Here is a 26,417-nt window from a genome sequence, read left to right as displayed (position 1 = left end):
GGTCAAGTGTTTTGACAAACCCAAATTTAGGGTTAACATTATGATGGTAACAGTTCGACCTTATTAAATATATATACAGTGGTCAGAAAGGCAAAATGAAATATAACAAAACCACATAAAACACAGTTGTTTTAATTTTGCTGCGTTGGCTGCATGAGGCTCCCAGGCCATGCATTGCTACTCATTCTTTCTCAACAGCACATCACACTCTATTTTCTGAACACAAACATCAATCTGCTGAACTATCTTCGCACCTGCTGCCAGATGGCACTAAGACACACACAGACATACAAACCAGTAGCGCGAATACACTTGGTTGGGACTAAAGCCATCTGTAGTCCTGGTGGGAAGAGCAACTTCTCTAGCACATCGACCCACTGGCTCCTCTATCACTCGGCTGGTTCATGTTTCGTACCCTGCTTCAAATTGATTATCTCATTGCCTGCTTCCTCCCGGACCCCATCCCTAATTTCAATTACCCCGGGACACTGCCAAGCCATATGCTGACCTCGGCACATCCTCTGCTCCAGATTACACAGGTCCCATCATCTTGGATCATTAACCTCCTTCTGACTCACCATCATCATTATGCCTCACCTAAAGTCTCTCTGATGACGCTCTGCCATCATCCTGCCTTTGTCACCATCTGTCGCCTGTTTTGGTGTTGGGGGAAATTAAAAGATCACCAGACCATTCCTTTTTCTGATGTTCTGAAGGAGTTCACATCAGTACTGACTTCACATTATGCTGTCAATGGGTAACAGCAAAAACAAGTGTGTCCCTCTCCAACATGTCGTTTCACCTTTTCCAGTCTCTCAGAGCAGTGTGGAGGCTGTAAGCAAAATCTATACCAGCATTGAATTCAAACCTGATATCTCATAAACCATTTGTCATCCACCCATCCCCCACCACGGCTTTGGTTTGCTCTATTTTCCAAGAAATCCCAGACTGAAGTTCATATTATCTCTGCAGCCGTGCCTGTTTTGTTCATTGTCTCCATACTCTCCACAACGTTCCATTTAAGTTTAGAGGCGTCACTTGGAGGCAGTCAGAATGGGAGACGAAGCGCTTCAACAGGTTTCTGATTATGATGAGATCCTAAAATACTTTAGGACACAAGAGATTGTGTATTTACCGTGATCAACAACAGCAAGAAGTAACAGCTTTACATCAGTCGAGCCTTGTTCCGTCAGGCACGCATGATGGACGCAGGTCAGAAAAAAAAGTAAGCCAGAATACAACTTTGTTAAGAAGTCAAACGTGCTTGCTTTCATGCCATAGCTCTCATGGCAGCATGAGTGGGAACACGTCATACTCCATCAATTTGTAGTCTGAGAAGAATGAAATTGTTGAGTGTGGAGCTCCAGCTGGAATTCAAATATGAGCGAGGGGGAGCCAATGGGAGGGATGTCAGAGTTGCAAACGGCAGACGTGAAAATAATTGTGACGGGATATCAGCCAATATGTCTGGTTAAGTCCAGTGTTGAGGGTGATACAGGGGGATCCAGAGATAAAGCTGCACTGCAGGGATCAATTACTGGGAAATGTGAGCTGCTGTTTGCTGTTCCGAGTGCTGGGTGGCTTTATTGCTCTGGGACGGTTCTCGACGAAAGGGGAGATTATTAAGAGACAGGAGAGAAAAACAGATAGGAGGACAATGCTGCTTTCTGCCGCTGCAGCACTTTGAAGGGATGGTTTGAAGTCAGAACTGAGAACTTTCACCTTGCACCACCTTCTGAAATCAAAAGCATTTTCAATGTTTTTAATGAGTCAAATGTCACACAAATGGATGACTGCGATGCATGGAGAGATCATTTCAGTTGGTGGAAGGAAACGCTGTTGTTTGCCTGTGATCATCCACCAGTCTTAGTTCAGGTCAAAAGCTGGGCAGCCCAGCACAGAGCTCGCTCTCTCTAGACCACTGCTGCAGCAACTGCAGAGAGCACGTTGATCATGTTTCTATTGGCTCCCATGAGGCCTCTTGTGAGTGGATTAACTCACTAGGAAGTATCCGGATTATAGAACTGCCGGGTTTGTAAGTAACAGCCTGTTATAATGGCAATCATACTATATGTGAACTTTTAGTTGACACTACATCCTGGGTTATTGAACAATCAATCATCATGGTTTCATAAAGGCAACATTGAAATAGTGAATCAACCTCACTTGGGTTTCGTAATTAGACATAGCAAAAAGTGAATTCAGTCTGAAATTGCAAACAGAAACATTTTGTTGCTTCTGTTTCCACAAACAGGCTGATAATTCTGCCCATCTGAGGTAGACGTTTTGTGTTCAAGATTAGTGTGCACCGTCTTTGGCAGATGTTGAGAAGAAAGTTCACCAGAGCAAGACAGCAAGAAAATACAGGCAAGAGAGTGTGTGGGATGGTGGACAGAGATGTTCTCCACTGTGATCAGTCTCCAGCAAGGCCGATTTCATTAGCTGACAGCCAGAGTGAAGCTGTGTGGTTGAGAGTGGACCGTGCCAGGTCAGGCCACTTAATAAAATCCACAAATATGTTACAGTACACAATTTTTCTGCTGATTAGGAAGTATTCTGCACAAGTGAGCTATATAGCCTGAGTGAACACTTTACTACACTAAAAAAAGAAAGAAAAAAACTAAACAAAACACTACCCACCAGATTTGATCAACCATCCAAAACATAATGTCACCTGGTATCACATGTACATGTAGGCTGTTCAGTATTTAACGTCAACACAACTGAACAGAATTTATTCTGCTTGGGTATAGAGCCGAGAGAATCTGGAAAACTGTTCTGGTATGGTAATCAAGAATTCCAACCTGGTAGAGTAAAATCTCAAGGCTCTATGAGGGTAATTTGAAAATATAAAACCAAAAATATATTTTAAAAAATGACACTATGACACCAATCACACAAATAAGGTTCCTGCGCACAGGAAGAAAACCAATGCAGTCTATTGTGCAAAGCCATGAGGTTGTGAGTCTGCTATACTGCACATTTCAGAGTGAAGCAAAGGGGGAAGTTTGAACATTTACTGATTAGGTGACAACAAACTGCTATCTTATAGCTAAGAGAAATAAATCTGTAAGATGCAGCCGTCATCAGGGTCCGTCTCCTTCTCACGTCCGACTGGAATGCGTGGAATGCACACTTGAGTTCCGCGAGCATCATGGACATCAGTCATTGTGGGATTCTTCCGTGAAACCATGCTGAAAACTGTCATGTACATCTCATCGCCTCTCATCTAAGCAGTGGCGGCGTCCCACCGTAGTGTACAGCTCTTCGGAACAATAAAGACGAAGGTGAAGCTTTTTTGACATTATTATTTTACATTATTATTACATCATGACTATCATACGTTTCAATACGGAGCAGACAAATAGCGATCAGAGTGTGAGCATCAAACGTTTACTTCAAGTTAACTGTGGACACAGAAGTCAGAGTTATAAACTATTCTTCATGAATCAGTTCAGAACAATCACCAGGGATGATGAAATGTGGCGATGGTCGTCTCTCACCAGCTCCAAGCAGGTCTGTAGATCAAAGGACTCAAAGGCAGCAGCTACAGAAAGAACATGAGATATAACACTTGTCCAAACCAGACGGACCATAAACACTGCAAATAACAGTGAATCAACTACTTTTCTGTCTGATAAATGGTGGCGGACTTTAGCCACAGACGTTAGCCGCTGGCTCTAATGTCGGAGCAAAAACGTTTTGCTGGATATATCTACACAAAACCGTGATAAACACAATAAAATGACAAACACACACTTACACAAAGCTTGAAGGTGTTTCCATTAATTTGTCCGACCCCTGTATATGTTCACTGTACGCATCGACTGTGCAATATGACAAACAGCAGACATCCATAACTGTGTTAGAACATGATCAAGTCATTTTCACTGGCATTCATTTCATTGAAAAACTATTTTCACCATACACTAAGTTTAGTATCGCAGTTCTGTTCTGTTTCATTGCAAACATATATACACTACACTTATATACAAACGACAATCATATAGACATTTGTTTAATGATTTGGCTACACAACAGAGACAGCAGTGAACACAAAATTGACTTACAAGTCTAGTAGAAACATCGCCACTTCAGGATCAGATGAAAAGCCTCAGTTATTGCCAGGCTATAAATGCATCTCTTATATTGACAATTCTTCTGTCATGATGTAAAACAAAGAACTCAGCTTGCTGCCGAAGTCGCTCTGCCCATCTGCTGTAAAGTGTTGCAGTGGGGGTGGAGTTGGGGCAGTGATGCCACTCACAGAACACGCTTCCGGGCATCTTGCCCAGAGAAAGTCACATTCTCCAAGGGAGTATTTAACAGAGAATTCCGGGATTTTGGACTGTTCAAAATGAAACCTGTCATCTCAGGAAATCTGAAAATAATGTGTTTATGTGTAATCATAACACATTGTTGCATTAATGTAAAATGAAATAGTGATGCACAGTTTAATGGACACAGTTGTTTTAGCTCACCATGTACTTCTGTTGGTTAATCTTCTAGATTTCATCATTTAGTTTTGACAAAATCCTTATTTTCCTGCTCTTTATTGTGAGTGCAACCCCATCTAAATTAAATGGTGCATTAAATAATTTAGAATGAACATAAATGGATTTGGAATCTTGTGAATCGAATCATGAAGCGATTTTATGGCACACCCCCAGTCCTCGACTGTCATTGGGAAGCCCACTGATAGTTTGATTGGGTGCACAATTTTGGACCTCTGAGCTTGTCCAAAACAAACACTGTCTATGATTCTCAGGGTAGAATGTCATGATCAACTTGTACAGATGGATTTAGATCTGCAATCATGTCTTTGACAATTGTAAAGTGAGGTTCTGAACTATCATCTGATCAGTGATCACCACCAAGTGGTGTGTTGGATCCAATTAAAGGGGAGCATTTCAAAGCAGTATGATTCATGTATTTGTTGAACATGTGGAACTCTAGTCACAGTCACTCTGGATAAGAACTACACCCTCATAACATCAAGGCGGGAAACTGGAAAAGAGAGTGAGCCACAATAAGTCAGTCTTATGAAAAGCTCATTGAAAAGTTGAAACAGTACTTTAAAGGGGCCACATTATGTATTTTATTTATGCACTTAATCTCACGCAAGGCCACTCATTGGTGCAAGGCCAATGAGTGGCCTTGCATCAAAGTTACATTTAAAATGCATTTATGTCTAATAATATTTAGAAGTTAACAAATCTGTTGTCAAAAGGCAATGTTTACATTGAAAGAGTGACAAGTTCTAAAAAATGGGCAGTCGTGCCAGTGACTCGGTTTGAACTGATCAAAAATATTGATTTTTGAAGCATTAGAGCAGCTTCTACAAAGCTATTTGTGAATGCAAAACAAAAAACTTGTCATCTCAATAAAAGGCTGCTGCATTTCAAGACGCCAAAAACCTAAGTCACCTGGAAATGGATGTATGCTGCTTCTTCTTGCTGAAACCATACATAACGCTCAGCTCAAAATTCCACCAATTGTGGAGGCGGAGTAGAGCGGAATCGCAGCAGTTGATTTTCTATTCACTTGATCACACAAGGATTGCCACATCGTGTGAAACTTGGCTCATTTAAAGATACCAATAATTCATGTAAAAGGAGGAGATCACTCTGGAGCGGATGCATGATTTTGTCACATGCTAAAACACCAATAAACTCCTCTTGGATTAATAAAACTGTATATGGTGTCCACGACAAGAGTGAGGACAAACAACATCTCGCGTTATAAACAGCGACATACCATCTCATGTCAGCGTCTCCGTGGGGAGTTTTGTGAGGCGTCACATGGTGTCATCATAAAAAAATATGTATTTCAGCTTCTTTAAATACTTCGGTGATGGACATTTGTCAGGATGGGATTGATCAGTATTGGGCTCCGGATGTTTGACGGATCGGGCATTGCCGATCCAGCCAGAAAAGATTCAAGAGCCGAGACTGAGCTTCATGTTTTCAGCTGAAATCTTTTCCGGGCCAACTGCTCTGTGAGTTCACTGCAAACTGTGGAGTGGATTGCATGTACATTGCCGAGAAACGTGCTGGCAGAACAGCGGTCTGAGACGTCAGTTGAAAACATGTAGCCATTTAGTGTGCAAGCGTTTAGCAGAATGCAACCGGAGCAGAACGTCCCTTACTTCACTCAAGGGATGTGTAGTGTTTATAAATCAGTTGGAACCCAAAGTAGGCTTAAATAAAGCGGAGAACTGGTGTTCGTTGACAAAACATAACAGTAGCACGAGACCACAAGACAGTTAAGCGAGGTGTCGCAGCATGTGAACAAATAGCACATTGGATGTTTTTGATTCGCAAACGCAGTGTGTGTTCTGAAATTAGTCAAGTATCTCTGATGTTGGACATCATGTAACAGATACTATGTATATTCCACTTGCACGACATTACGCTGCACATGGTGGGGGCGAATGGGGAATTAGCACTCTCTAGATGGTGAGGACTATATAAGTAGCTGCAGGTGGAGGTGGTGGTAAGGTTGTGTACCGACATAGTGTTGAATTGGGAATGAAAATTATAAAATATTTGTTATTGTTGTGTTTGTTAAGATTGCTGACATATGGCACTCCATCTGTCTCTCATCATGTTTTGTTGTTTTTGACATAGGTACATTTTCATTTTTGTATTTATTATTTATTTCGCGTTTGGGTTTATCTTGTATTGTACACTGCAACAGTATTTATGTGTTATATGTGTGGAAATGCATATTTGTACAATGTATTGTAATTTGCTGACACAAGGTCCCCAGAGATTGCTGATTCATGGCGCGCAACACTCTATCTGTCCCTCTCCAAGATTCATTGTTTTTGACACAGATAAAGGAAATTTACAAAGACCATCCAAGGATCGTGATACCTACACAACGCACAATGAATAAGGACTCCCGATTTTTGGTTTTCAGTTCCCCTGCCACCGTGCAGAGAGTTACATTCAGATGTCTGTCCGACGTCACTTGGAACATTTATTTATTAATGCTCCAATACCATCCAAGCCATCTTCACCATCCTTATCAGTCGTTCATGTACACTGCACTTCACACAAGGTGGCCGTTTTGCAAACTGTAGCCTGATAATAATTTTGAAATTACAAACATTAAAATTTTAGATTTTCATGTGAAGTTATTCTTTGAGCATGTGAGTTGGATTATTGAAGTAGATTATTGGACAGTCACTACCTTTTAATATCAATGCAATGTAGTAAGTTATGCTTAACTAGCAATAGCAAGTCTCAGTAACTGTATTTAAAAAAAAAAAATGTGATCAATAATGTTTATGAATAGGGTATGTTCATAAATGTGATCAACAACAGAAGTCTTCCACCATCTCTAGAAACCGCTTTGTTTTTTTGTGATGGCTTTTAGACGCAGCTGAGATGGAGTCTATGACATAATATTTATGTTTTCACACAGTAAGCTTTCACAGTAAAATCTGAATCATGACTACACGCTGTGATCCACGTTGTTTTTTGCAGCCTGATTTCCAGTCTCAACAAGAGTCTCTACTCCAACTTGAAGCAGTGGTGTGGGGCACATAAAAAATAGAACAAGTGTGTATTTGCAGCGGAGCAGACAGATTGTGCTTAGCAGAAATTGAATGACTGAATACTGTTAATAAAAACCTCCACCCCCTTGATTTCAAAATTGGGGGCCTGCAGGCCCAGGCCCCTTAAGTGTGCATCAACGAAACGACTGGCAACCTGCTTTATTATCTTGTATTACAGCCAGAAAATGTAAACTCAATGTATCTGTCATGGCTTTTATTTGTTTGATCAGCTATTCCATGTCCCTTGAGTAGCCGCACTCACTCAGGAATGGCTCCACCAGGGGCTTCGTTGGCATCATGAACTACAAGCAGACATCCCAGCTCATCCTACTGATGCCTGTCATCAGCTGTTTTCCTGTGGTTTAATAGCTGTTGCCTATGATTAATGCTGTCACATAATAATTCCCAGTTACTATGCACAATTCTCCATCATCACGTCGTCTGAGAGCAGAGGAGCCAGTCAGAACATCAAGACCATCCTGTGTTAGACTGATGTGTGCATGCATACATACATACATATACTGTATATATTTTATTTTTTTATACGATGAGGTTATCACATAAATGAACTCTGCTCCTCATTCCTGTAGCAAATGAGTGACACACTGTTGTTTCAGTTGTCAGTGATATAGCGAGGAGGTGGTGCTGGGCGGTTGGTTGCGGTTCATTTGTCCTTGAGCATCATCAGTAGGGTAGTAGAAAGATTCTAAGTACAGTAGTTGCACTTGCAACACCCGTCGGACAGAAACTGTGCTTTTTTTCAGCTAATATTTATCATTGTGAAATAGCAATCAAATTCCTCGCTAGTCAGTTAAAGGGCAATCATTTCATAAAGCTGTCAATCATTTCATTTTACCTGTAATGCTACCTCAACAGCAATGGAGCACTGCGACTCCTCACAAGCACAGACACCATGATACAGCAAGAACACTCCAGCTCCATTTGTACTTGAGCATTGCTTCCACTGCTGAGTTCCAAGCTTGGAGGCACTGATCATCGTTCACACATCCTCACAAGTGAACATTTTATTTAGAAGAGGAGAGAAAACAGTTCATGTTATAAATCTTAGTTGTATATACCATGCAGTAAATGGCTTCAACTCTACCTTTGTCTGCACAAAGTCAAACACTGTCAAACAACTTATTCAGCTTGGTTTGCAGTTTAATTTCTGTTTCCATTTCTAAGTGCAATATTAATATTTACAATCAACTTGTCTCAAGTCAGACAGTTCGCCAAAATAAGACAGAAAGCCACTCACGTCTTCGCTGAAACGCAAAGTGATTCAGGCGTTTCAACAGATTTGCTTCTATTTATTTGCGTCACATTCTCTCCTGGACATGCGGCAGTATGTTTTGATGAATGACAACAATTTTCCAAGGAGTATCCGCGACACCGTAGGTGCATAAGGCCTATTTCTTTTTTGGAGATACATGGTTTTAATTAACATCCAGGCATGTCAGAGTGGAATGGAAGATTGATGAATAGTTTGACACTGCCGACGGTCTGGAGGAGGGAGGAAAGGGGTGGGGGATTAGAGGAAGAGCAGGATATGAAAGCAGTAAGTACAAAGAGAGGCTTTATGAGACTTTTGCGCTGCACCTATTGCTCGAACTCCTCATGTGTTCTTGAACTGTCCTCACAAGTACAATAGTACTTGCCTTTGTTCTGTTTCTGTTTTTTTGGTTTGGCTAAAAGGTTATCCTTCTAACAACTGCGGGTCTTCTTTTGTTCCATTCAGATTTTTAAGAATGAGGATTCACCTTCCATACACCTGGTTGTGATGGAGCAGAGGGGGTAGCACTAGAACTTAAAGTGTGTTTGTGCTGTGGACCGATTTTGGTATGGGAAAACATAAAGAAAGGGCACAGGCTTTGGTCAAACGAAGAATTATCGAGACCTGGACTCCAGCCTGCAACTTTCCTGCATGTAAGCAAGACCACTCACCACTACACCACATGCCATCAGTTTGTTTCTCTTATCAAATTTTAAAACAAAATATGGATAACCCATAGGTCAGCCCAAACATTGGTGAGGTGTACTGTAATTGAGCAGTAAAAATTCCATTTGATTTACAGTTTTGATTCCAAAGGGCTTTTTCAATCAATAAAAATGCATTTATGTAGAAAGATGTTATCTTTAGTGTTCCACTGTCTGACTGTTTCCTTCACTATGTTTTGAGGAAGAATGTGGTGATGAAGCCTGACTTCCTGCTCATGCATGTCATTGAGGTCCATGAGAAAACACTATCAGTGCGTGTCTCATCTCTTTTCAACACTCACGATTGAGACGCAAAGTATCTGGAAGTAAATGTCTGGATGCTGGTCAGAGTGGGTTTAGCACTTTCCACTGCTGTCTCCTTAAATAACAAGAAAGCAAATAAAAAGCTCTCAGAGGAAATAAACAGTGGCCTCCCGCCTTGTGTCCTTTCATTTGGTCTCACTTGTGCCACTAAATTGAAATGTCTGTGCTAATTTTATCAGGCCAACAGCAGAGTGGACTTGCTTCTTCCATCCATCACCACCAGACGTCTTTGTCACCCACTTTATACCCTTTTAGAGAATATTGGGGTTTATTTTTTACTCTTCAAATGTTCTTTCTTTGCAGTTTGTGCAATGTCCTGAACTGTGAAAGCAACAGTTCAATCAGAATTCTTGGATATATATATATATATTTATTGCTATGGCTTTTTCTAGGTTTCAATCCTGGTGCCTCATGTTAAGTGCACTCCCTAGGTCATTCGGACTTCTGTCCTTACAGGCATTAGGATCCAACCTGCAATCTGTTGTTTCATCCAATGAGAAATCCTGATATTTTCATATTTTCGTTCCCAAATTGGAGTGCACTGAACAATGACTTCTCTATGTGCATGTATGTGTATGTGTGTGTGTATGTTGAGGTTTGTGCGTTTAAGCATATCTATCCTGGTGAGGACCAATTTTGGGGCCCTTCAGTGTTTGTGGAGCCCTTTTGCCAGACTCAACAAGGCTAAACCTCAATTTCAGGAAGAGGACTTTAAAATAACTCATAATAATCAGGTTTCATTTTGGTTCAAGTCCTGGTTAAGTTTAGTCATTTGTTTTGGATGGTTAGGTTTAGGGTGAGAGGCTGGGGAAAGCATTATGTCAATGAGAAACCTCCCCATGTCCCCACAGGGATAGTAATATGTGTGTGTGTGTGTGTGTGAGTGAATGCAAGTTCTGGACTATATCTGACATTATTTCATCTATATGCAGTAATATTATAGTATCTTAGTTTACTCACAATACAATAATGCCTCAATATGTCTTATAGACTTCTGGTAGCCGTGCGTGCCTGCATGTTTGTGTGTGAGAGAGAGGATTGGTTTTGTTCAAATGCTTTACTGTGGTCATTAGATATTAATTACGGAACCATTATGGCTCGGGTTTGATGGGTAAGGAGGGCTATTGAGACACAGTAAAATACTACACCACACTACACACACATGCACAGTCTATTGTTCAGTGCTCGAAATCCAAATAGAATCTAAGAATAGAAAGATTTCACTCAATAAGATCTTAATTGGAATATGAGGGAACAACAATTTTGCAAATGAAAAAAATGTGTTTTCATTGTTACTCCATGACAAACTAATTATGCTGTCTAATGATGAGAAAATGTAAAAGAACAGGATTGATTAAAATGAGTGTCGGAAAAAGTTGAAACTTCCACGTCAAGGTTCTTGAAGACAAACAACAATTCCCAGAAGGTAAAAGCTGGTTGAGTGTCCTAGGAAGATGCAGACTTTCACCCACGACAACACTGACTCCATCCTAATTTGAGTTAACAAAGATTTATTTTGTTTTCAGAATTGGCAGTGACAGCAAATCTTGAATGTTGACACATTAGCCGTTCAACTATGGTACATGTCCCGACACCCAGAACACTACAAACCAGTTTGTAACCAGTTAATTTGTGTGTAGTACCACCAGCTGAGTCAAAAAGAAAGGACATCGCTTGAGAAGCAAAGGTGTGAGGCTGCACAGCAGGAGGCAAATTGGACTCAGGCCACCCGAGAGAAAATCTGTAGTGTGAAAAGCCCTTAAAGTACAGAGCCACATTAGGTGCGGTATATATTGCACCAAGTAGCATTTAAATTGAAGTAGTGATGAGAGCTCAGGACCACTGTCCTAACCCAACTCCTCCTTTTGAAATGTCAATGGGAATAGAAATTTGAAGCACCCGTGTGACAAAATGTGACACTAAAGACTGAGTTTGGCGTCAGCATTGAGTGGAAAAGTCTACTTGAAATTGTTGAGGCTGAAGGTGTGAAAATGTTTATAATTGCAGAGACGATATGAGTCCTGGATGCTGGTTATATTTGGCAGATATCATACGCGTTAATGGCATGTTTTATTCTTGAAGACTTTGATTCTATTCCGTCCTTGATTCGATTTTTTTTCTTCATTTTTTTCATTTAGATTTGTTTTGAATTTGCCGACAGATGTTTGTATGTCATGTAATGAAGAAGCCAAGGATCAGGTTTGTTCCTCTGTCTTCATTTGGATCATGCCCCATTTAATTTTCATCAACAGCTGCATGCACATGACCTTTCTTCAAGCAAGAGGTTAATGGACAATGTAACTTTATGTTTTTTCTTGCACGGCGAGTGGTGAGCTGCTTTTAAGCAGCAAGTTATGAATAGTTTCTCGCATAGGACAGTTAAGCAAAAATGACTGGTATCAAAAAAGTATGTGACACACATCTTTCTGAGCCTCCTTCTTATGACACTCGGCTGGATGAGTGTGGGCCTTGGCAAGGTAGCTGAAAACCGGTCACGTTTGGCCATGCGTTACTGGACATACGGCAGAGGAGCAAGTGGCACTGCAAAAATCTTCTTCAGGCATGTACACACACACAACCTTGAAGCAGCAGAACGTTGTCTCTGACATTGTTAACTAAAACAAACATTTACGCGATGGTAGTCCGACTGCACTACGAATACACTGGTGACTCTTGTCTTGAAACACCACCCTCAGCACTGATGTGTTGACTGTGGTCATCTTAATTCAGTAATGTCACGCTGAACACAAAACAAACGTACATGGGAATTGATTTTTGCGAACACCCATTAGCAGCCATATTTTCAAACTAGAGTGGAAGACCTGACATTTAATTTATATGAGACAATATTGTTTTATTTTTATATTTGATTTCAGTACGCATCTGTCTTTTTTTTGCTCTGTGTCTCTCTATCTCTTTTGTTTGTTATCCTCATCATGCATTTCCAGTTAGAATGTGATTTTGAGCCTAAGGCCAAAAAACACTGTGTGATTGACTGACTCAGTGGGATATTGAAAGATCTGGGACACACAAACTGGCTGGAAGTGACTCACGTCTGGTCAATAGAAATAAGACCCACCCACTTGCCTTTTCAGGAGTCCGATCCAAACAACTGAAGACTTTGCTGTAGGCCACTCCTACACCACTAGCAATCAGGCATTGCATTATCATGAGACTCATTTTCAAGTTGCCAATAGAGGTCATTCACTGATCAATAACCTTGGACCTCAAGAATAAACCCGGTTCTGGCCTTGTACTGTTGGAGAATAATTGGTTAAATTATATCCAGGAATGTGTACAGGTCAGCTTGACGGAGCAGGTTTCAAAACAACACATGCCTGATAGCAGTTCATCCACATTTCCCAAAATGTCTGCCAGATATTCTTGACTAAGTTTCAGGGACGTTGCACGTTTGGTTTCCTGTGGCCATTTAGCAATAAGAATATTGTGTCCTGCCAGTGAAGTTTATTGAGTCACTTTGACGCTGCTAGATTATAATTCGGAAAAAAAAGGTTTATGTAATATTCCAGTGCATTAATTACCAATGACACCTAAAATGGACATTTGTATGTGAAAGTGCGCCCCCATCGATCCAGTCTCAATAAATGCAGTCATCCTGCCACCCACGCAATCTATATGCCTCTGCCTTCAGGACCATGGAGAAGTCGGCTTAGGACACAGTAGCTGAAAGTTTTCATAGGGACTAAAACTCCCGATCTCAGCGGGAAGTGTCGACTGAACTTGAAGAGTGTTCTGTCTAGAAATGCAAGTCATCTCTCCCAAGTGCACCTGAGTGGCCTCTGCCATAAAAAAGTGCAGCTCAGCTTCTATTAGCAACTGGACCGATTCCAGGTCCAGGATGTTTCTCAGCGTTTGAAACAAAGTTTAAGCATTTCTACCACGTTGTTCTTTCTAGGAATAATTCAATCATGAGAAAATGAGGAAGGTTGATTTCACTCAGCAGAGATCATCTGACAAGCAGTAAAATGAGGAGAGTCAATGCGAGATGCCGCTGTTGGCTTCTATGTGTATTTCGTTGATGGTTTACAGTGCAATTTAAACCTCAAACTCCACTCTGTGTGGACAGGCAGATGGCCGTGTCACATTTACATTGGACAACAACAATCAACAGACCCCACTGCCGTTATTCTGTGACACTAAACATATTTCCTATGATGACATCTTTCATTTTGAACAGTCCAGACTCTCCAGCTCTCTGTTAAACGCTCCCTTGGACTATGTAACCTTCTCTGGGTGAGCCGCCTGGAGGCGTGTTCTGTGAGTCGCATCACACCCCCAACTCCACCCCAACTGCAACACTTTATGGCAGAAGGGCAGAACGACCTTGGCAGCGAGCCAAGTTCCTTGTTTGCGTCATGGCAGAAGGACAGAGAAAGATCCCGGACAAGTGTCAATAGAGGAGATGTATTTAGAGCCTGGCAATAAGTAAGAGCTACAGAAGGCTGCTGAAGTGGCTATGTATCTACTCACTTGTAAGTCAACTTTGTGTTCACTGATGTCTCTGTTGTGCTGCCAAAATCATTAAACAAAACAAAAAAAAAACCAAAAAAAAAAACAAAAAATGTCATCTGCAGTGCGTCTGGTCCATCTGGTTTGGACAAGTGTAACATGTTGCGTCTCATGTTCTATCTGTTGCAGCGCCGTTGAGTCCCCGGATCTGCAGACCTGCTCGGAGCTGGCGAGAGATGCGACCAGCGCCACATTCCATCATCCCTGACAATTGTTCTGGAACTGATTGCAGAAGAATAGTTTCTGACTCTGACGTCTGTGTACACAGTCAGCTCGGAATAAACGCGTGAACGGACGTTTTGATGTTCACGCTGCAATTGCTGTTTGTCTGCTCCTTATTGAAACACATGACAGTCATTATGTGATAAAACGAGAGAGGAAAAGGGCTTGCTCTTTTGTCTTAATTATTCGACAGCTCTGTAAATGACGGTGACGCCGATGATATAAACATGAAGGTTTTGAGCATGTTTTCATGGAAGAATCCCATAAGAAACATCACAATGACAGATGGAACTCAAGTGTGCATTCCATGCATTCTAGCCAGTCCTGTGAAGGAGACGGACCCTGTTGGTGGCTGCATCTTAGATTTACTTCTCATAACTAAAAGATAGCAGTTTGTTGTCACCTAATCAGTAAATTTTCAAACTTTCCCCATTGCTTCATTCTGAAAAATGCAGTTGAATTTAAGTTTTATTATCTGAGTCTGTCGGTCTTGCAGCTACTTCCGCCTCTCCTCATTGGCTGCATGAGTTCGAGCTCTGATTTTGAATGATAGATGGTTCTAGAGTTGTATAAGCTATAAAGTATAAGCTGGACAGTGTTGTGTATATTGCCATCTGTAATTACATTTTTCACTGTTTCGCCACGTGTCTTTATTCATAAACAAACTTGGGATGGGGCAGACCGCAGACCCGGCTTAACCACACCCTGCAATTACACTCATTTACCTGTGGCGCCGCCAAAAGCAAATATTTTCATCCTACCTACAACTGCTTTAACATTACAATTGTCAGCAGAAGTAAATTACTGGTTTTCAACCAGTATTTTACATAAAAAAATCCTTACGTGCCTAATAATAAACACTGCCGTCTGAGCGACTGTATACTCTGTGCACAGAGGAGAGTTCTAAGAACTACTGTACATTGACTGATTCCTCACACCTAAATGATCTATTTCAGTTAATCTGTCGTGTGTACATCCATCCACTCAATTTTGAATATTGAGTAAAATTTGTTTTTCATAAGTAACAACTGCGAGGGGTCGGAGACTGGCTCTCTGTGGGCAATACCTTTATTCTCCTTAATGAAACACAGAAATTTTATGTGTTAAATGTTGAAAGCAAATACATTCATCTGAAGTGGGATCAAGCCATCCTACTTGGACTGAGGACAGAACTTGACACGTAGAGTAAAACAAAGAAGAAACTTCGCACTCTGTTAATGTTCTTCTGCACAATTTTGTCTAACTGTGCAGTTGGTTGTTCACTTTCATAGGCATTTATCTAAAGAATGTTACACTGTTTTTGTTGCCATGAATCAACTCCGTTCCGTCTTAAATTTATTTCCAGAAGGTTGACTCCCTCTGCAATGGCTGTGATCAAAGAAAACCATGCAGGCAGAAACTGGTGAGCTCACTCCATAGTTTAATTTAGAAATCAAGTAATCAATATTCATTCATGGGTGCCACACTGATATGTGAAATTTGAGAAGCACATTTACATTATTTCAGTGCTGCACCAGTAAGTTTCTGTGGATAAGTGATCAACTTACATGTTTGCTTAGGTTTGATAGATAATGGAAATAATTTCATTACATTATTGTATTTGAAATCTCCAAGTGGTGAATGTTCATACAGTGAGCTACCAAAAAAGATAAGTTCATAAGTTGATAAGTGCAATTACAAAAATAATAATAATAATAGCCTAGTCTGGCAGACGGCTCCATGGCCCTGATACTGTCAGTGTCAGCATCTGATATGACATATAAACATTCATTAAATATTGGGAAGAAAATAATTAATGAAAATTAATTTTAGTCTTTATCATCTGTTGACTCACAATAATACTGTTGATAGACAGAATGAAATCTGAAACCATTAATCAGTCTGAGTCAGGTGACTATTGTCATCTTCAACTAATTCAGACTATATCCGCGGCCAAGCTGTGTGTGTGTGATACATGACCACCGCAACTTCTCTGAACACTGACTGTCATTATTGGGTGAGGAATGGTATTCAAGAGTTCTTTTAGGACTCCACTACTTGCAAGATATGATTGGTTGGCCAGTAATCTGTTCCCAATGTGATTGGTCTAAACAAGTGACCCATGAGACGGAAGCATCGAAAACACATTCTTTGATGGAGGTATATAAACTTGTGTGATGAGGTGAAGTGCGGTGAAGTGTAAACCACCCAACTTCCTGTTTCATGCATTAATTTTGTACTGCACTCCCACTTGACTCATGAGCTGGTCTCACACTACAGAACACGATGGTGATGCACTCTGAGCTTCATCCCATTCCACCAGTCCTCACTCTATCTAGAAGCCAAGCAAACATAACTTTCATTCCACCATATGCTTGTTGATGCAGATGAAAGTGTGTCTGGTTTGCTTAGTTTAGAAAACCACTAACCTAGACACATGTCAACAACACCTGTGTATTTTTCTCAAGCCTACTGATGCTATAGTCCTCAGAAAACTAACATTTAAGTGGTCTACAGTGCAATATACTGTATGTAGAAATGACAATAATGCAGTGCTCTTCAGAGAGAATGGTCTATAAGTAACAAGATTTGATGCCAAAATGTTGGTATTATTTTCTATCAAGACCATATTCAGTAATTTTTCATTTTAGGTACATTTTGAATGCCATTTGTCTTGCAAGAATTGGCAACACTTATCCCAACCCTGACTCAATGAGAATGATAGACACATGAATGACTGTCTAAAGTTACGCTGCTTATCATTACTGATGCCAAAACTACATTTGATAAAGAAGCCAAATTACATCACAAACTCCTACATTAGAAATACAGGATGGTCAAAATGCCAGTCACAAGACCAGTTGCAGATGTCGCCAACTGAAGTGGAACATGATGTCCTGTCTGGTGGGAATGTTTCCCCTGCAACGATTCCATGGTTGAGTGATTGGATTCTTGTCAAAACCACCAAATCATTTTCAACCGTCTCACACTGTCTTGGGCTCCCTGGATCAGTTCAAAATCTGACACAAAAATCTCATCTGGACGAATTGCAGCCAAAGCAAACACGTTCACGTTCACCTCATGCATGCATTGTTCACTCAATCATCAAGTGCAACAGTGTGAGCTCATTTCATTTCTGATTTAAGAGCAGCACCTGTCAATAAAGAATGTCTGCTAACAGTGTTGCATTCATGTATGTGTGACTCTGTGAGCCACAAATCTGGGCATAAGAGAAGAGTGGCTGTGACATAAAAAATAAACGTCTGCCAGAGGGCAGCAGACGGAAAATTCTGTTGGCCGGGTGTGCATTGTCATTGTTGATGCTGCGTGCTCTGCACAGAGCCCTCCCGTGATTTATATCCAGGATACAGGGGACACTGCTGCCCGTGATCCCCTCTGCCGATCGCACTACTCTGTACAGTGCTTTGTGGCTCTGAGCAGTGCAGTTCCTGTACCACACTGAGATGCAGCTCATCATCAGACAGTCGATGGTGCATCAGTAGAAGTTGGGGATGTTGGCGTTCATGCCAAACTTCCTCTGCCTGAGGTACAGTCTCCGTCAGGCTTTCTTCATCATGTTGTAACCGTGTAGTGTCCAGGATAAGTTGTCAGCGATGTGCACGCCAAGAAATTTGAAGCTGCTGACCTGCTGCACCTTGGCACTGTTGATTAAGATGGGGGAGGTGCTGGCCTGCCCCGCTGTCACCTGAATTCCACGATAATTTCTTTGGTTTTGCTGATGTTAAGAGAGAGTGTGTCTGCAGCAGAGTCCATGAAAGTTGGTTTAAAGTCCGTAGTAACTGACAAACATTTCCAAAAGTATATTGCGATCGTATATGAGACGTGGGACTGCAGTACAAGTGAAAAAGGTGAAAAAGGAGAGTATAAATAAAATAAAAATAATGAGTCAACATGGAGCTCCCATTGGTGCGGTCATCCTATGGCGCACTCGCACTCTGATGACGCATCAGAGTCATGATTGCGAGATTATTAGGTTGTGAGGTGGGTTGGGATAAAAGTTATTCCATGAAATAAGTTCGGCTATATTACAAATGCAAATCACAGCAATTCAAAGCTAAATTATTTACATGCTCACAAAGTGTCTGCAGCAAACTTGAGTGTTCTTGACCAAATTGTCTCTATCTTCTCTGTATTTAGGAGTCTCCAGAGAAGAAATATAAAGCGAAAAAAGAAGTGAACCTGTCAGATGCCGTGATTTGCCATGCGCATACTGTGTTGTTAACTTGGCAACTTTCTTGCTATATTTTGTCAACTTTGTAAATTTTGTGAAAAGCGGGAATCGCTGTTTTCCAAATCAGGCTCCTGCTCTGAGCCCCTCATCCCTCACAAAGCATTCACAAGCTCCTCCTGACAAAGACGACTGTATACCGCATCACTCCACTTCCAGGTGGTCAATGAGACATGCACACACAAAATCATTATGCAAATTAGGTGTTGGTGACATTTAATTACTTCATCTCTGACCACAAATAGTGACCTTCCTCGGTGAGGTGTTGGCAACACTCCACACATCATACTGAAGTATATATGGCACCTCCCCTCTTAGTTTTGAAGTCATCTGAGGAGATGTCCACAGACTCATTAAAAAAAAATAGAATATGTAGAAATAACTGTTAATTTGACCTCCGGCAAAGTGTTGCAACAAACTTTTCCCAAACTGCCGGCTACTACGTCACATTTAACGTCAGAAGAATGTCATCATCCATTCCATACATATAAAACTGCTGTCAAGAATGAAGCATCAGGTTGACACCTCATCTAACTGGCTGATGAGTCAAGCCAGGCTACATGTGTTTAAGTTGCTCACCAGTTTTGGGTACACAGTTTACCACGACTAATTCGAAGACTTTTCAGCTCAAAACAACAGGACAGAGAAATAATAGAGTACCTTAATTGCACACCACATGGCTCAAAGACATTATCTACAGGTACACGACTCAGTCCTTGAACAGTATGTGTTAACGTCACTTCATGTGTTGATTGATTGTTTGTAGATACTTACAGGAAACGACTGTTATTTATCTTGTTTTAGCCTGTAAATGTTTCGTTCCTCCAGTGGATGATACATTTCACTGTAAATTTGTAAAATGGGTCTGGATCAACAATTTTTTTAATGATTCTTTAACACTGCTTGATAGGAACATTTTTGCCATTCCTGCCAGACTGGCATTTCGACCCAGGATTTATTTTGAAAACTTATTGGGAGATTGTGCTTCTCTAATTTTATTGGCTTTTGCACTTGCTTAGCACTTCAGCTCATTCAACGTCCCTTCTCTGGCCACGGAGGTGTCCAAGCTTTTGTGTGAGGCTGAAAGACACAGACTAGTTTGACTCATCGACATGCACAAGAGGGTCTCGACTTCACTCTGGCATTGCCAAGTCTGAGAGTCAACAAGCTGGAATGTGCTTAATCATAGCCCTGACTCTTCCAGAACTGTCAGGTAGGAGATCAGATCCCGGTTGTCATCTGATGGCTGCCAACCAGCAGTCCTGACTCCCCCACCCTTTTCGCCTGCGTTTTCTGTCACAGTGATTACAAGTATGCATTCTTCCCTGCCTTCGTTGTCGAAACGACTCGAATGAACTCTCAAGGTGGCCAAGGTTTTGGAGCGGGAACCCTTGAGGTGAAAGGTGCTGTAAAGTGTAAGAGGTATCAAGTCTTCCAGCTTGTGGGACTGCTTTGTATGCCAACAGGTGTTGGCAAGTCAATTGGTCTTTCAACATGTAAAATATTTGGAGGTATAAAGAAAGTTTCAGTGGGCCCCCAGAGATTCTGGACCATAATTCATTCGTTCCAGAATGGCACTGCAAACCTTGACATCAGACATTGTTGGAAAACTTTGAGTACCTATTCAGTCTCACTACCACGCCCTCTGTCGAAGAGGTTGTGCAGGCAGGCTCAGCTGATGGTACAGCAACAGTCAACAACAGTCCAGTGGAGGTGTGGAAGTGTTTGGAGAGTGAAAAGTGAATATGCTGACCACATTGTTCACTGCAATTTAAAAGCAATGGGGATTCTGAAGCCAAATTAGAAGAATGAGACATTTCTGCAAGTTAATCAAAATATAAACTTAAAAGTGGCAGTAGCCACTGCAGAATAATTGGGTGGGATTGCACCCTGGTCCAACCCCACAGCCAGGTACAAACCCTCCGTTGAAGTTTTAGTCCCAACTAACTGAGTGCTTTTTCACTTTTGAGGCATTTCACTGAGTGACAGAGTGATCCAACCACATTAAGAGTTATATTGTAACAGTAAAAGGCAGTGATAGAGGCTCTTACTGAAATGTTAAGACAGTTCACTGATATAATTAACATCATAATCCTAAACCCTGCACAATTATATATTCATATTTTGCGTAATGAAGATGTGTCAACCATTAATCTCAGCTGTCATGTTTTGAAATGAATAACGGTGGGTGCTGTCATACAATGAAATGGAATATAGCATAAACGTCATGCAAGAGTCAGGTGTAGTCCCTCTTTCTTGTTTGTTTAGTAGTCATGTATCTCATGGAATAAATATTCATCACCATGATGTGTTTATATGTATACATGTCGTGTATTTTAAAGAATAAAAATCATTGGAGTAAAGCGTTGATGGTGTGTTTAAACACACACAGAGAATCAGGGTTATGTGAATTCTAGACTACTTTCTGGAGGAAAACATACACTGAGTTCACTCTGTCACTTATTGAATACTCAGTTCAAATATGTGTATGGATAATGGAGATATTTGGCCAGACAGGCTGCTTTAGTTCATGGTTACATGACATACAGGTGTGAAAGGGAATGTGAAAGATTGTGTGTATAATCTCCTCTCTGTGATTGGCTGGTGACCAAGATGTATCCTACCTCTTCCCCTAAATCTGACGATCTTAAATTCAAGAATGAGGTAAGGACAGATTGAGAGGGAAAAGTTAGCTAAGTCAAAGTGCTCATTGTAAATGCAGGATGAAAATGTTTTGGCTTGTGGTGGCATAAATGGCAAGTCACATCTGAAATAAATATAAAAACAAAAATATGGTACATAGCGCAATGGAGACTTATTTTATTTCATGTTACAGATCAAGATTGTACATGCTAGAAACCCGACTCTTTTGCTTGTCCAGGATTTCCTGCACCAGAAACTCTATGTCCTCTTTTTCATCAAATGTAAAAAGGAAGAGAAATCTCATCTTCCTCTGTGTCATCAAAATCAGAATTCATAATGAGGTCCTGCTATGTGATGGCCATCTCGACTTCATCATCCATTCTGACCCTGGAGCGATCCTCCCAGCAAAGTGGTGCTTGTTTTCCTCAACCCTCGTCCAGGCCACCAGAGTGTCTCTCACAACAGGGGATCAGTGATCTGCCAAGTCCTGTTCATAAAAATGGTAAGGAATCCAAATAATAACAATATTATTTGTACACTCATTGATTCCAATTGAAACTGTTAAAGTAAATGAATTAACCCAAAGCCCACGTACATATACTTTCACCTTGTCCGGCTCTTTTAGGGTGGGCTCGGTTTCAGATGCCTTCACCACGTCTGGATCTGTTAGTGATGAACTGAAAAGTGATGATTTTTTTAATCAAGGGTATATTGCCTCATTAACGTTACTAATTTCATGTGTATCGGGAATTCACATTGAGGAGATTTCATTTGAAGTACATACACAGATTTTCAACAAATGACCTGAGCAAAACCAAAGGTCATGTCCAGGGTCACCTATAAAGCACACTGAAAAACAATGTAACATAAAAAGCTGCATTTGGAGCAACCAAAGACCCTGGCATTATAATTCTAAAACCACTGACCATCATCATGTATACCCCAGTCATTCCCTCCCCTCTGTCAATAAATAGAACCTAAAGTATGTGCCGACACTCCACAGTGGATAAGAAAAGGTTGTGTGCAAATCAGTAAAAATTCACAAATTCACATTCTTCGTCGTCAGCTGAACTAGTATGAAATTCCTTACTTTCAATCTCAGTTGTACTGTTATTTGTTTCTGTATATTTGTTGACATCCATAATAATTGTTCCTTATTTAAGCTTAATTATTGACATCTTCATAGATGACCATACAAATACTAACATTAATTTAATTTACTTTTGACCACACCAGACTGGACATGTTTTTCTTTTTTATTTACCAGCACTTGCTGGGGGGCACAAAATTGTACTGATGATGCTACCAGCTGAGAAGGAACAACCTGTGCTGCAGTCAAGGGGGGGCTGGAGGAGTATGCAGCTCTGCTGGTGATGATGGTGAAAACTTCATACAACTTCAGTACAACTTGAGTACAATGATGCTTTATCCAGTATAACACCCCAGACCAGCCATAAATGTGTAGTTGTCAACCCCTCAGTGAAAAGTACTTACCTCGTATTTGAAATTATTTAATGTGAATAAAACAACAATGAAAAAAATGATATGACGTAAATGTACATATGTTCATACGTGTAAGTAACATTAACCATACCAAAAATTTATAGCAGGAATGATAGGTCAAGACATGGACATTTTCAGTATGCTCACAGAAGAGACTGAAACGCTTAGAAGAATTCATACACACCTTGATGCTCAGGCTCATTCTGTACATGGTTCTTAATCTTGAAAGATTCCACAAATACCATTTTCCAAAGATGCAATGACATTTGCAGCAGCACACCGTGCATTGCTTTAGGGAAGGAAGGGGAAGAGTTGGATGCATCTATGCAGGTCAAACACACACAAGCACAAACATTTTCAGCATGTATAAAAACTAACGATGAGTTCTCATAACACATACAAAGTCACTAGATAAGCATGCCAATTAGCACAGATGAGAGTCAACTAATGTGTAAATTCAACGTTATTTAGCCTCGTTCATAAACACATAAAAATCTACCACACTCTCTGTGGTCTCTTTAAACTTTAAAGATATAAGACATAGATTTAAGACATATATAACTTCATGGATAAACCGAATTAATCACATAATCTGAGAAACAGTGAAGTTTATGAAGTTTATGTCCGCTTGGTTGTTTTCTGAAATTAAGCAGATAACCCATCTTAGCTTGAACTTACCATTACACTCGTTGCTCTGTGTTGGTTGGTTCAGACTGAAATTAAAACGGAGAGTTTGAACCTGGAGACCTGGTTGGAACAGGTGGCGGGGTTGAGCCTGGTCCAACCCTTCCCACATGTCCTGCAGTGAGTAGCCTCTTGTTCTTAAAAGTGAATGTGGAAATGACAAGCTACTGCAGTCCAATGTTCAACGGCCCTTAAATCATTTGCCTAGGTGAGTAACTAGCATAGTTGACTGAAAAGCAAGGACACACTGCCTCTGCTATGACAAGAATCTCACCAGTATGCATATGAGGTTTGAATCCGAACACCTCTTTTGCAAGCAGAAAGCACCAGAAATAATTTTAAGTCTGCAAATCATCAATAATGCATAATAAGATGAATGTTATGATTATATGAGTAGTTTTGGACACGCACTTTTTTAATGAGTGTACTTTGAGCCCAACATCAGACATAAGCAAAATGACTCACTTAAAAGCAAAGATCAGGGCATCTTTGGAAATGATCACATTAACTATGCAGTATTTGTTGAATGGGTAAATCTAAAAGGCAATTAATAATTAACAAGCAAAGTTGTTGATTTTTAGCATAGTCAGTATTATAATGGAGATGGATTCAGACTGAAACATTTCTATGTGATATTGTTTTGAATTTTGACCACACACACACACACACACTAAACCACACGGCAGCCACGCGGCCACACACGGATAGTGCTCACCTCTAGGTTTCGGGTTCGATGACCACCATTCTGCATTGAGTTCGCATGCAGACTCCATGCATAAATGGGTTTTACCCGGTTTCTTTCCAAAGACATGCTCAGTTAACCAACAATGTATGTACACACACACTATGCTATGACGCTACGCTATGACACAGATTACGTGGCTAATGCTTGCCATATTGTGCTGTCGAAGTGTTCAGTGAACCTATAGGTGGCCAAACTGATAAGCCATGATGCTAATGACCACGCTAGTCATAGTAGTCAATGTATTATGGCGAAAACAACGTTTGTACTGGACTTGTAAGGCATTCTTTGTGGTTACTGCTGATCTTGAGTGTGTTCTCAAATGTGGGGAACTTATATTTGAGATGATAACAAGCGTGTACGTGTCTGTTCCTCATTTTATTGCATTTATTACAGTATAGTGTAGATATAGCCAGCAAAATGCATTAGCTTCAACATTAGCTGCTAGCATTTGCTAGCATTTATCAGACAGAAAAATAGTGGATTCACTGTCATTTGCAGTGTCTGTGGTCATGGTTTGGACATAACATGTAATATCTCATGTTCTATCAGGTCTGATCTGCAGACCTGCTCGGAGCTAGTGAGAGACGCGACCAGCGCCACATTTCATCATGCCTGGCAATTGTTCTGGAACTGACTGAATAGTTTCTAACTCTGACGTCTGTGTTCACAGTCAACTTGAAATAAATGTGTGAATGGATGGTTTGATGTTCACACTCTGATCACTGTATGTCTGCTCCTTATTGAAACACATGGCAGTCATGCGGTGATAAAGCGAGAGAGGAGAAATGCTGCACCTTCGTAGATATTATACTACAGTGCTGTAAATGATGATGGCGCTCCGCAACTACTTAAATGAGAGCCCACGAGATGAACATGAAGGTTTTCAGCATGTTTTTCACCGAAGAATCCCTTAAGAAACATCACAATGACTGATGTCCATTGCTCTCGGAGCTGTACTGCATTCCATAGAGCGTTCCAACAAGACTTGTGAAAGAGACGGCGCCTGATGATATCTTACAGATTTATTTCTCATCACTATAAGATAGCGGTTTGTTGTCACCTAATCAGTAAAAATTAAAACTTCCCCTTTTGCTTCATTCTGAAAGGTGCAGTCGAATTTTATTTTCTGGGTCCATCGGTCTCGCTGGATCCTGGCTCTCCTCATTGGCTGCATGACGGAGTTCCATGTCCGATGTTGAATGATAGATGCTTATAGAGTTTCCTTTAAAAGAATAGGCTAGACAGTGATGTGTACATTGCCATCTGTGATTACATTTTTTGCTGTTTCGCCAAGATCTTTCCTCATAAACAAACGTGGGATGGGGGGCGAGACCCAGCTTTCCGACCTGTGGCGCTGCCAAGAGCAAATATTCTCGACTTACTTACGGCTGCTTTAAGAGTGGAAGCACAGCACTGGTCAAAAGAACAAGATGAATATAACCATGAGGTAGAAGGACAGGAAGGAAAAGAAGATTGGTTTGACTGGAGAGGATGGACAAGATAGGCTCAGGTGGAGAATGTTTATTTGCTGTTGTAACATAATATCAGAAAGAAGAAGTGCAGCTTCTATGTAGTGTACGTCTGCCAACCTCTTAAAGAGGTTATGTTGAGGAAAGTAGAAAGTTGGGGTTCAGGCGTCCAATTGGTGTAATAGTCCACATAACTATTAGGAGTTGGTCTTTCAAATCTATTTGTGGGTGTTGCCATTTTATGAATGAGGTTTGATTCAAAACCTGCACTTCTTTTATTATTATATGTTTCTAAATGTTCAATGTTTACTGGGATAAGAAAAATGGCACTGACTCTGAGATGTGAAATACTTCTGTATTATTTATCTAAAAAAAATGGTAAAGTCTACCCTGCTTCCCTGTGTGCGCACACAGGCACACCACGCAGGATTCAGACCCTTTGGACATGTTGACAATTTCACCTGTTCACCAGGCGCTCATGGCGGATACAAGACGATAGCTCTTACCTGTCAGTTCATCTGATGAATA

General features: G+C 40.8%; 1 protein-coding gene and 1 long non-coding RNA gene across 4 annotated transcripts in view; both read right to left on the bottom strand.

The window, feature by feature from the left end:
• gfra1a (gdnf family receptor alpha 1a) overlaps positions 1-26,417 on the bottom strand; it is a 94,828-nt gene that overhangs the window by 39,497 nt on the left and 28,914 nt on the right. The gene's annotated exons all lie outside the window — the stretch shown is intronic.
• LOC128764921 (uncharacterized) lies at positions 21,651-23,730 on the bottom strand. Its single transcript, XR_008415807.1, has 4 exons — positions 23,670-23,730; positions 23,176-23,313; positions 22,084-22,165; positions 21,651-21,975 (listed from the first exon to the last, which is right to left on the bottom strand). It is a non-coding gene; the product is annotated as an uncharacterized LOC128764921 (long non-coding RNA).

Source organism: Synchiropus splendidus, chromosome 9, assembly GCF_027744825.2.
Source record: "Synchiropus splendidus isolate RoL2022-P1 chromosome 9, RoL_Sspl_1.0, whole genome shotgun sequence".
Lineage (NCBI taxonomy): Eukaryota > Metazoa > Chordata > Actinopteri > Syngnathiformes > Callionymidae > Synchiropus > Synchiropus splendidus.
Note: the sequence above shows the minus strand (reverse complement) of the source record. Positions and strands in the feature narration are given on the sequence as shown.